The 13,594-nt window shown below is 39.3% G+C and overlaps 1 protein-coding gene across 1 annotated transcript in view; it reads right to left on the reverse strand.

Annotated features, from left to right (window-relative positions):
• The window catches only part of adam19a (ADAM metallopeptidase domain 19a), a 150,223-nt gene that overhangs the window by 55,797 nt on the left and 80,832 nt on the right, over positions 1-13,594 (reverse strand). The window lies entirely within an intron of this gene.

The following is a 13,594-nucleotide window of genomic DNA, read 5'->3' on the forward strand; positions in this document are numbered from 1 at the left end:
AGCAACTAAATTAATATTAATTTAGTAAGTAATAAACGTGGCAATATATTGTTACAGCAGCTCACAATATTGATACTATATAAGCAAATTTAGTATCACAATTATGATTGGTTGGTTAATTGATGATTGTGATAATTCAGGTCACAATATAATCATAAAAACTAAAAAACTAACAAGTGACAATTTTAGAAGCAAAATTATGTATTTTCAACTATTTTTGCTGTCCAAGAAATGCATCTAAATGTAAAGTACGTCATTCAGAAAGTTCCATTTCCTAAAGTTCGCACAAACCGGTAGAATAATTTACATGTAGACACTGGGAATTCAAGAATATGAACGTCATGAACTGTTTGGTCGTGCTCATATCAGAAAAATTGTATATTGTGACATCCCTTATCACGATACATCACTATATTTTAGCAAATTGCTTTGTCACAAATACTAATATTAAAATGTGTACTTTTAAAATAGAGGAAATGAGTGTCAAAAATAATGTGTAGGTTATATAATATAAACGGCACTCAAGGCCAGTCTTGATATTTCCAAGTGCACATGAGTATTATTAATCATTTTAGAAAGCACTACACTTGTTTTTGCTGCTCAATTCCAAATAAAGTGGGTGACATTCTTCATTTTAAGCTCTTGAGGCATAGTTTCTCAGTCTCTCTATAATTATTTTATGTCCCTGGCTTGCATCATCTGTGGATAATGCAATGATACAATAGATTGCCCAGAAGAACCTTGGCCAGAACATTGTTGTCATGTTGCTAAGCTAATAGCATTAGCTGATAACATTAGCTAATCCCATTAGCGAGACAAGTGATGGACAGCAGATGACTCCACATCAGCCCATGATAACAATGAGTCCTTCCTGCTTACACAATAAACAACATTGCCAGGAGCATTTCAAAGCTGCAGCAGTTCTCAGGTTTTACTGCTCACTCGGCCTCGACTAGTTGTTCGTACATTTCAATAGATCTTGTAGTGCCACTCTAAAGTTAAGACCGAGATGTCAATAGGTACGTAATGGGCACACAGTCTATAGCAAACGCTAGAATGAATAGTCTTTGTTTTCTCTACTGATCAAACGATGAGCCGACACTCTGCCCAGTCCCTAATCATCCTATTGATCTTCCTATATCAACAAAGACAAGCAGAAGAGAACTGAAGTAGTGCTAAAGTAGCAGTGCGAGCCTGAAAACATGAGCATGATGAGCTGGGATTATTTGCAAAAAATCTGCTGAAGTTTGTGCTCACATCAGCAGGTTTTCCGGCTCGTCCCAGTTAGTGGAGGTTTCTTTATTTAATATTTCAGTAGAAAGTAAAAGCACTTAATAATGTATAATAATGTCTCTACAGCAGGGTCTGACATTACAAAAGGCTCTTGCATGTCCAGCTTGAAGCCCAGAGGTGCATGCTACCTGGGGCCTCCACTGTCTTCTTGATGTAGCCTTGGTGCAACACTTTCACAACACCGTACAGCTTTGTCAGCAGATGTTGGTGTCTTTGATGTTGCATCATTCTCTCAGCTGTGCGTATCGCCAGCCCACACAGAGGTGGATATATGTGAGTATTTCAGCTGTTTGTAGACACATCTCTTCATGCCTGGTGCAGCGCTGACATAGATTTAAACATTGATTATGGGGGCGATGTTGAGTCATCGCCTGATGTAGCTTTCAGTATGTTTGGGACCGAGGAGCTTCTCACATGACTCCCCATACATGCAAATGCGTCTGTAAATATTGTATGTGTTTGAACGATGATTCTTTTGGAGTAGATCTTTTTGTAATATCATTTTGCTGTGTGTTTGTGTTTTAAAAAGGGGGCATATACCGTATACACTTATATATATATACTTTAAATCATGTTCCGTGTTCCGTCATTATTAACTTACTCAAAGTTATATTTCAATTGATTGAATTGAATTCATGCATGTTTCGGTTCTTCTGTTCAACAAGAATTCAGTCATCATCTATTTGTTATGAATGGTGATCTTCCGTTTTATACTTAGTGTGATAAAATGTGAATATATGATTATATTTCTGTGATGTATTTTATCTGCATAATAGTGATATTTTATCTGCATCATTAGTCTAAGAGAAGGGTGTGTGACAAACTGCATTTGTGAAGGGGTCGAAAGGATGGGCCAAAAGATGTTTACCCGAGGGGGGGTGACAGCCCAGAGGAGTTTGGGTAATGTTCACCCAAGGCTTGATCTCTAGGAAAAATACCAAGTGCCTTGATGTGAAGCTGACCAATGAGAAATGTGACCCGCCTATTCCAGAATATCTAATAAAACCAACCAGCATGAGAAAAAACGGGGTGAGACGCAGGAGGATCACGCAGGCTGCGTACCACAGCCTGCGTGATCAGTCCCCGCGTTTTCTCCCAAGCTTGCCATACAAATGTCTGATATTTCTGTGTCGTTTCATATTCTAAGTTGAATTGTGTTCTCAATGTGTTACGGAATAGCCTCTGGTGTATGTCTGATTCCATGACACTTAGTACCAGAAAAAAGCATATGATGTCTCTTTAAACTGTTGTGTGCACCTTCACAAATACTATAGACAGGACAGCAAGCCTTTGCTAAATCTGGTGAAAAACATCTTCGCTTTTTTACAAATAGAATATGCTTGTACATGACAAATCTCTGACAAATAAAAAAGAATAAAATCAAAACCTTTAGGCGACTACTGGTCTATAACGCTGTTGACTTGTATTATTGTTGCAGTTGACAGAGCAGCAGTAAGTGGGTGTGCGAGACCTTGTTATATCAGTTAACTTTAAAGAAATGCAAAGTCAGACAAAGCTTGGATGATATGCATAGCTTCCCATTGCTGGCTGACAAGGCCTGTATCAGTTTCTGACATTGCGGAGCTCGACTGCAAAAAGCATAATCTCCTCCAAATGAAATGTTGGATCAGCAGCAGCCGCGCCTCTTTCAAGTTGATGGAGCCGGACTTTGATAAGAACGAGAGACAAGGAAAGAGTCTTTGTTGTGATGGCATCAAGCTTGATTTATCTGCACTTTTCTTATCTTATGCTAATTCTTATCGCGGCCAGGCAAACTTTTCTTCAACACTTGTGTCCCCTGTTCTCTGCACAAAGACAGACTGCAAAGTAGAAGGAATAGATTTATTGTCACCTGAAAGGTCAGTGCATGCAAGGAGCAGAGAGTCGGACACACTTAACTTTCACAATCTGTGTTTTGGTTTTCCACAAGACATGTGTTTTCAAGTTGATAATACAATGATTGCATCTGATGATTGCATATAAATACAGTCAAGTACTATTTGAAAGATTTTTTGTAAAAATGTATAAGTTTCGTATGGGCTCACTGAATTTATTTCTGTGGCGAGCCATGCCTCACCCAATGTGCTGACTTGTAATGTCAAGGTTATTCTGTTAACGACAACCGTGAGTATTCAGGTCACAATATAATCATAAGAACTAAAAACTAATAAACGTGACAATCTTACACAGCAATAACAGTCATTTTCATTCAATCCAGTGTTTCCCCTGCATTGAATATGTTAATATATATATATATTTTTTAATCTGGCTGTTTGTGACAATATTACTTTTTCATTCAGAATGTTTGATAGCTAGACTTGTGAAAGAAAACAATATTAAGGATTTCACTGTTGTTGGGTCAATCATGAAATTGTAGAAAATGAGCTGCAAAGAAGCCAAAAACATACAGTTTTTTATGAAGGGGCATCTGACTTTTTATTCACAACAAGTGTCTGATCTGCGGCTCCAGCTGGCGGTGGGTAAGTGCTGGAACACAGTGGTGCAGTCTGTGATGTTCATATTGATCACTGATGCTTAATTGTTTTTCCCCTCGTGGCACTTCAGTGCTTTCTCTTTGTGTCGACCTGCACAAACTTTACTTTCCTCTTTCCCCCACAGTCACTTCTCTGAGCGCTTATTTCAAATATCAGCTCTCCTTTTTCTGTTTTCTCTTTACTCTGGAGTGCAGGCAGCAGTGGACTTGGTTAGGTTTAGAATCAAAACAGATGCGTTGGTGGATCAGGGCCACTGGGGAAATGACAGCCACATATCATTGTTTTGCTGGTGTCAAGCTACAAATGTCTTTTATTTGATGATAATTGGCCTCATATTCACGTAAGCAGATGTAAAAGAGTGTAAGAATGGAAGTGAAAACTGACAACGGCAGTGACACATGGAAGTGCGCGCCGCCAAGTCAAACTCGGTCTTGTAAAAGATTTACCTACAACATAAAACATAGGTTTAACAGTCCTGAGAAAAACTTTTGCAGCCCGAGTGTTACTGGAGCCTCTTAGTCCACAGGGAAGGAGAGAAAAGAGGTGAAGATGTGAAGGGCCAAAATCATTTCTTTTTCCAGACCCCCCCAACCCACCTGTTGTGCCTTAGCCTATAAACACATAAATTGAATGTTGAACCTTGTCCTTTGAGTGCCTTGAAGGTGGAAAAGTGCTATATAAATACACTTCAGTAATAATATATTAGTTTGTATTATATATTAAGAAATTACAGGTTGTTCCGGCCAAAATAAGCTATAAAAATATTTCAGAACAGGAGTAGCTTAGGGTTGTTTTGTTATAGTGAAAGTAGCTCATGGAGGCAAAAAGGTTGGAGACCCCTGCTTTATATCATCCTGTACAGTGACCGAAAATGTCAGAAGAGCACAAGTATATCTCTGTTTGCTGTCCTTAAAAGGTCACCACATAACTCACATCTGACTGGTGACAAGGTCTTGTACGGGGACAAAGCAATCACTGGTCAAATGCCAGGATGCCATGGGAACACTATCTCCATTCATACTGTAGAAGACTGAAAACTGACCAGACAGCACTCAGAGAGCAAACCAGACACAAATGACCAAGGGCATAATTGAATGAAACGATGTACCCAATCTCCATCTGGTCCCCGGGTGCTCTATTGTAATATTCACTGAAGAATACCTGTAGAACATAATCCAGCTTTCTCACACGTTTACCACTCTTTTGAGATCATTTCACAAAGCTGGTGGGTCTAGAATATAAATGCGATACAGAACGCTTTTACAGACTGAGGGGAGAAAAAGTGACTAATCTTTCAAATGACTTTCAGCAGACAAAGAATTGCCTAAAATAGGGAGCCAAGAACCTGCAACTCAAGTTCAGTCTCGGGTGAATTATACTGAAGGGAACTAGAAGTCAAACACCTAGCAATTATACGTTCATAATGTTAACAAGCTAAAACATACCACACTTTGCACTTTATCTGACCTTTTACATATTAACACCCAATATTAAAGTCAGTTATTGGAGTGTACAGATCAAAAGGTTACTATTATAAAGAATATAATAAACATTGGCATTCAAGCATGATGGCTCCATAATCAGGATAATTTTGAAGCAAAAGCCTGTTGTTGACGCTGCGTCCCGGTGCACAGTGGTGTGCTGACTGAAATCAGGTCAGAGAGTTGGATATGGGGAGGCATTTGATCTGTGTTGCGTGTTTACCATCTCGCAGCTTGACACATTTTGTCTGGTGCATTTGGAACAGAAAATGTGGGAGCAGAACCGAAATGCTGAAATGCAAAAGAAAAACATATCTGACATTGTACTGACTTGAAGCTATCCTGGACCATTTTACCCTGGTCACTTTATAATTGTTGCAATACTACAGAGAAACGAGTGGCGAGACCCGCAGAGGGCAGGAGAGTGCAGCCCTGTTCTGTGCATTTTGAACATAACCAACATTTTCCATTTTGCTACTAAATTATGAATATCATTTTGGACAGGACATGGCAGACTTGTTAATTGTATGTGTAGAGCTCAAAGAAAAGCAGCACCGAAGAAAGAATCTATGTTTATATAATGCAATAATATACTGGAGTCAATACATTTTGCATGATACAAGGCATGTACGGTACATACAGTATATACATACCGCCCAGATCTGAGTCTATAGATCCGTCTTGTACAAAAGGGAATGAGCCAATTCCTCGACACATACGGCATTGTGTTGTAGCACGTCGGCTCATTAAAAAAGTGCCATGGAATGTGTGTTGCGGCTCATCAGCTGCTCTGATAGTGAATAATTAGACAAACACACCCTGGCCCCTTTCTCGCTCTCCCACTCACACCAGGAGCGTCGCCCGTGAAGTCAGGGTCAAAACTCTATTTCCATCAAGATAAAGAATCGTCCCACTGATGAAACGCTATCTAATGAGGTGGGGATAAACAGCTGGGATCAGTGTGGGTGGAGGCAGTGCTTTTACTCACAGCTCTGTGTTACAGTAAGCACAGTATCAAAGGGATTCTTACTCAGATCATTCACAGGTCAGATTCAACTGTTGCATCTCAGATGTTTGAACATTTCGTGGAACAGACTGATCAAAATATGTCATCGCTTAGGCCAAATAAAAGGTATTAGTTAAGAAAAAATGCTTTGTGTCAGTGTAGGCTATGATGCTGTTGGCTTTTAATCAGTCGATGCCATTTTAGTCAACTAAAATGTATATTAGTCGACTGATTGTTTTATTTCAATAAGGATTGCGTTGGGAAAATAGCAGGAAGGCATTGAGTGAGTTAGCTGAAGACTTGGGAAAATAATTGGTACTTTTCTGTATAAATACATTTACATGCACTTGTCTTGTGAGAGCAGTTTGGGTCAGATCACAGAGATGCTTTGATTTTTTTTTTTTATCTCCATGGAGATAGATGTAGGTGTTATGAACCTTGGCAATTGAGGTTAGTAATACTGAGAACCATCCACATTGTATCTGGTCCTTGTTGTTATGGTAGGGTCGACTGTGTGGTGTTTTAGTAATAAAGGTTGTTGGTGTGGACAAACTTGTTTCTCCAGAACAGTGTGACCGGAGTCGTGTCCACAGGGCTGTGAGGTAAACAGCGTGTTTACAACAGCAGAGCGAATTAGAAAAACAGGGCCATTGTGTGCTGGAGCTGTCCAAACACATGACAAGAACACGATGACTAAAACGTATTGAGAGAGAAGGTCTTGTGTGAGATCCGGGAATGCCCCAGACAACTCAACGGATCCATTCAGTTGCAGCTATTCATTATGACTTGTCCCGTCACATGAGAGCTCCTAAAAACAGCGGTACGACGTTTAAAAGTACGACATTTAAAAGGATACTGCTAGTTCGATTTAATGTTTTAGTCTTGGCTTATTCTTGACCTGGACTCAACTCATGGACATCGAGTCAACTATAAAACCGTACAATGCTCAAAACCGTAAACCTGTACACATGAAGTGTTTTTTCCCTGGTTTTATTATTATATTACTATTATTTCATCATAAAAAATGTCATATAATTCTGTCATTAATTTTTTTCTCACAATAAGCGTAAGAAACATTTTATATTGAGACAGTGATGGTAAAAAAAAAAAAGAAAAGAAGAAGAAGAATACGGTCAATAATAAATAAATAAATTGTGCGAGTAAAGTTCTCCAGGAATAGATCATTCCAAAGGTGTAGGAGGCTGATTCCCAGCTCAATCAAAAGAGGATTTAAAAGGATAAAAGAGGACAATGTGCCTTTGGTAGTTTCCATGTTGCTCTCCTGTGGGATCAGAGCACATTTAGTGGTTCACTGTCAAACCTCAACACCATCAGTCTAACGTCCACAATCCACTGGCCTGAGGGGCAATCTACAGGGACTATAGCATTTAGATGAAGGTGGTAGTAGTAGTGGTGGTAGTAGTAATAGTAGTAGTAGTATAGGTATAGACAGAAAGTGTCAAGAACGTAGCACTTCAGTCTCTGTGCCAATGTTAATATTATTTGTCAGTAAATTTGTTTAATAAGAGCATCATTTCTCTGGTCACATTTTGATGATGATGGTAATTATGCCACCACAGAGCCAAAAATCTACCACTGAAAATACACCCAGTTATAAAATGTTAAATACATTAAAGTATCTCATCCATTTAAAAATAAACCATGAAATACTCGATAAATGCTTTACGCAAAAGAAGAAATGTGTTCGTCTGCAAATCATTACAGGTTGTTTTTGTATCAAATTTTAATAACTGTCTATAGAAATAAAATACATCACAAAATGACAATTGGAGAGTATCATGTGCCAGTCTTGAGAATTGTTGTAAAAGGGGGAAAAAAGGTCAATTTTGAAAATCACAATAGTTTGAATTAATGAGATGAATTGTAGTTTAGGAGTCTGGAAAGCAACCTGAAAGCAATTGTATACCACTGCAAGACTTTGCCAACTCTGTTGAGATCAAAGACAGATAATGTTGGGGCTAGGATCTCCTGTGGAGCTTAAAATAAGCTGCCATCCAAAAAGAAAGTACCTCTCTTGTCTGACCGATCAATAAGAAAGAAAAACACAAACACAAGGACATGTGGCACAAAACCACACTTTACAAAGTCTTGTTAATCCACGCTCTGACAGAGGAGAAGAGACACGGGCACAAAGAAATACAACCTTTCTCTTACTCTCCTATTGCTTTAGTGTTCAGCTGCCAGGGGAGGATGTTCCATTTCTAAAGCCTTTTTCTAAAGCCTGAAAAATTCGCAAAATTGTGGCAATGATGTTGACCTAGAACTGTTGGTCATAGGTTTGAGGTGACCTTTAAATGTATTCATTATGTTACATGAAAGTCCTCAAAATGCCATTTTACAGGGCAGTTTAGAAGTCTAAAAGTGCACTGGCCACTGGATGGCAACACTGAGTCAATGCTACAGAGGCTTGTATTTCTTTACTATACTTCTCAGTTATATATACACCTCTCAAATACTGTGCCTCATCTTAATTCAAATACATAAGTTTAAGTTGGCATGAGATGCATTTGTTGATGTTTCGCGGCTATGTTCAGCAGGATATTAGAAAACATAATAAATTGAGCTGCACAAATGTTTACAGAATACTTGGAGACGGTCAGTGTCCTAATCCCATTCTGTTCAGCTGTTTAAAGCTTGTGTGTAAGTTAATGTACTGAAAACCATGGACACTTCTGATCACAGCAAACAAGGATTTGAACTGAAATAGATGTTTCAAACTGTTTACAGTCTGGCACCATGTCACCTCTGTAAGGCCTCTGTTACCCCTCACATTTGGAGAAAATTGTGGAACGGGTTATGAAATGAATCTATAGTGAATGTGATACTTGTTGCTCAAAAGACAGGAAGTTATGTTTGTCACTTCTGCACAAACCTGTTTAAAGTTCCCGTAAGCCTGAATATCAAAATGAGTGTTATATTTTTCATGAGATTCTGTAATTGATTTCACTACACTTAGACTTCCTGTGTTCCTGTGCATGTGAAAGAAAACGCAAGACCAAATATAGCGTAGAACTGTACTCGATTTTCATGATAGTTAAAAAACTGATTGCATATACTTTACATGTTTGCAGTTTCTCTACCGCTCAAAATCCTGTGAAGCTAAACTAAACTTTTTCGAAACAGTCCACCAGCTTTCTCTTATGTCATCCTAGCTCCAGATTGATGTATGAGGGCATGACAGGCGTCTCCCTGTTGATTTATAGTAACGCTTGTAACTCACTTCAGTCGTCACCAATAAACCACGAGCAGTGCTCCGAGTTACAAGTTGGTGCAGCCATTAGCGCCAAGTCGATGTCCGACTCTGGACACTGGAAAGCAAACAACAGGCTGGGAACACACGCAGCTGTTCGTCCAGTTCTGAGGCCCAGGGAAGAGTTCAAGTGTTTGTACTGTGTGTACTGTGTGTACTGTGTGTGTGTGTGTACTGTGTGTGTGTGTACTGTGTGTGGTGTGTGTTGACCTAACTAAAAGTGCTGGCAGTTGCTCTTATCCACTTCATTCACCGTTTTACAGGAGGTCCGGGTGAAGTCAAGGGTATTTAAGAACTCTATCACGCAGGTTTGACTTTTGACCCGTGGAGATGTTTTCATATGTGTTTCGACCGACACCGAAAAGACAACTAGCTGAGAGAATCATAGAAATGGTCAAGGCTGTCCTACTTCTTGCCTTTAACCCAGCAGTTGTTCGGGGGGTATGAGCAGTTTACTTACCTGACTTGCCCCATGTTTTTTTTACACACAACTCTTTGGAATTGTTAAATAGCTAAGTAAATACTTACAAAGAAACAGTGTCAGTAACTTGGAAAAGAAAGATATGTAATATGCTCATTTGGCAATATATCATTTTCTACATTTACACTTTAGTGTGTGACATTATTTTCATAGTAAGTTTCTCCTTGACAGGGAAGGGAAACTTGAGCCTCTTCAGGAATTCCTGACGTCATTCTTTACGAACATCAGCCTTACATTTTGCTGTACCATGCCATAGTGTTATTGAAAAACGTATATCTATCTTTAATGTGTTGGACCATTACTGTGCAAAGCAGTCAGCACGCTCGTGACAGTACAGCGTATAGTGATTTACAGTTTTCTCCTTCATTTTGCACAAAAAAACATACTCTTGCTATGCTCATTACTGTTTTTTTGCTTGTATAATCATATTAGAATGGATTATAGCGACGTATAAGGTATCTACCATGACCTAAAATGAAATTAAGGCCAACAATAGATTGTGTCTTGCTTTAAGGAGCTGAAAGCAGCGTGGGTAAGCAGGCTTCCTTATCAAAAGAAAAACGTCCGTGTGCCTAACGAGCCCGAGAGCGGCGCAGGCGAAGAGAGAGGTAATTGAAGAAAGGTGGTGAATTGTTCATATTGCAGAAGAGCTGAGGAGGACATTTATCATGCAGCAGGACGGGTCGCGCTGAAGAGGACCCGCTGATAAGGCGGGACGCATGGTGCACAGGTTTCTATAGCAACGGGCAAACAGTTTCAGCAGGACATCAAAACAAATGGTAGGTAACCATGAAAGTGCTGCAAGACTTTTTTTAGTAGAGGCTCGGGGAAACTTCTAAATTAAAAGGTGTTCATGACATCACGGAAACTAGTATTTGAGGTCAATGTCTACACTATATATCATACACTATATATCATACACTATATATCATACACTATATATCATACACTATATATCATACTTACAGAACAGACTATAGCCAACCTCCATCACAGCAGATGAGTATTAAGAGTGTTTTGTTTTTTTTTGTATGTAAAATGTGGGTTGTTTTGGCGCTTTCTTCAACCATAACTTTCTTCAGTAAAATATAGCTCAATCTATGACAGAAATATATTGCCCTTAGCAAGTTCTACTTTCAGGTTCTGATGCCCTTTAAGCTACTTCAAGTTTAGTTTATGCAATCCAAAGAGGTTTTGCTGTAGAGTAGATGGTCTTGCTTGAGCGACGGTGGCGGACTCTTGTCAAACACACTTCACAGTTTACTTGTGTCCTAAACGCTCCGCTGTCACGCGTTTCCTCTCCACTGACCCACTGTGTCACTGTGGCTCTAATTGGCCCCAGCGCCTCGCTATGGATAGTCAGCCATGTGTGAAGAGGAAGTCCAAACAGCAAGGTCATGTGCATAGGAAGACACACTGGATTTTACTCCAATACTTATGGGGAAACTTTTTAGCAACATTTGTTATTCTCCTTCTTGCAACATTGTTGTAGATATGGCCTTCTCAGCTATTGCATAGTGCTTGTGAATATATTTGACTGACAATATGAATTAATAGCTTGATACTGGTCCAGCTACAAGCTTCTGCAGCACAGTGTCTGAATATATTGGAGAGCATTCATTATTGCAAATATAATATCATAAGCAATATTACATATTTCCAAATGTTATGCAGGCCTGGCATGCGACTTTATTGGAATATGTTGTATATTATTGGAAAAGAGCAAACCAAAATAGAATATAACAAGTAATATTTCTGCTTTGAGAAAAGCTATTTTACTATTACATTTTTAAATCTTTAGGAGAAAGCCTTGAGCCACAAGTCTTGCTCAGAATGCCCAAGGTCAAGAAGCCCCCACATGTGAGCCGGTTCCTGGTTTTGTTCCACTCTCTGGTTCGATTTGATGGTGCATTTTCAAATGCTTAAAAAAAACTGGACTATCCAGGACAGCGGATCTAGACTTGACTCATGTACAAACATGTATTGTGGATGAATGCACCCCAAATCTGTAACAGAATTGCAGTTTGGGGGGAAAATGGGTTGATGTGTAAAAACAATGCAATGATCAATATTATCCAATGAACTAAGGAAGTATAAATCACACATTGAGTTCTAACACAGCTTGATTACTTTGACGATAGACCTGACCTACACACACACTCAATACTAAAGCCTTCAGGGAGTTCCTTGGTTTAAAGCGAGTACGCAGGTGTTTCCATGTTCAAGTCAAAGATTTATGATAGCACTAATCCCTCCATTAAACTAAAAAAGTGCTGTGCTGGAGGGCATGTCCTTACTTCTTCTTTCCTCAGGGTTAGACAAAGAAAAAATGTGAAAGGATTAGGGAAGAAAAAACGTTCCTGGGTCACTTTGAAAGAGAACTGTTGTATTTTTTGATCATCTTCACACAAAGATTCACAAACAAGGTTGCGAGTAATGGTTAAACATCTCGGATGTTTTCGTGTGCACAATGATTTAAAGTCAGGTTTGAGGCCATGCAATTTCTTTGGCAGTTTTTCTTTCAGATTGGAAAGAAAATGTAATGTGAAATCATATTAATCTAAGGCGCAAAAATGTGGAGAGAGAGAGAGAGAGAGAGATAGTTATATAGTTCTAAAGTGGCTGAGAGAAAGTGCAGGGGAAATCTAGAGTGATCACTGCTGCCTCTTAGGTGATTTTTCAGATTGTAGATCATCGGGTGCTACTTTTAATGGAATTCCCTTCAGACTCAAGCAAGGCAGATGTTTTCTCTCTCTTCTATCACAAAAGACAAGTAGAAAAGATACTATTGTGCTTTTAATTTGTGCCCTCAAACAGAGCTTAAAAGAACAATGTGGCATTTTTCCAGGAATAGTTGCCCTCATGCTGTTTATAATTTCCCTGTGTTGTTTTCCAGTGATTAGCATATTAATGTTCCATGTCGATGCAAAAAAAAAAACATTATTGCACATCAGAGAGCACATCATTCTAACCCATAACTATAATTTCTGAAGAATAATGTTTAGTGAGTCCTTGGCAAACTAAATCACTTTCAACTTATGACCCAACAACCAAAAATACATACACCGGTAGTTTCTCACGGATATTACTGGCAAGAGTTGTGAAGTTGATGTTTTTTTGACCTGGATAACTTGTGTGTGGCGTGTGTTGCCTGTCCATCAGTCAAGCTGGACGCGGGCGGAGCAGACGGAAGGAGACGGGGGGACACGAGGGGAGGTGTGAAGTGAAATGGAAGACCTCAGAGCAATGCCTCGTCCACACCAGTCCAGACGGAGGAGAAGGTCACAGCCTGACAGATGAGGCTGTGCCGTCTACAGGGAGCGCACAGATCAGACAAGCCATGAAACTTGCAGCAATTGGACACTAACTTTTTAGGGAGACTTGCTTGTACTTTAAACAATTCAATCAGTTCATAGTTATTCTAAAGTCATTGTGAACAGGCTAAATTATAAGCCATGTTTTCAACTGGTTTGGCTTTAGAATGGAATGGTACGTTTCAAGGCAGGCTGCATCTCCATTGCAGGGGTCTGCTACGTGAGCAGTTGAAATCACCCATTTTATTTATTT

The sequence above is a fragment of the Eucyclogobius newberryi genome, unplaced genomic scaffold (assembly GCF_026437365.1).
Source record: "Eucyclogobius newberryi isolate DKJ021-1_F unplaced genomic scaffold, fEucNew1.0.hap1 SCAF_22, whole genome shotgun sequence".
Lineage (NCBI taxonomy): Eukaryota > Metazoa > Chordata > Actinopteri > Gobiiformes > Gobiidae > Eucyclogobius > Eucyclogobius newberryi.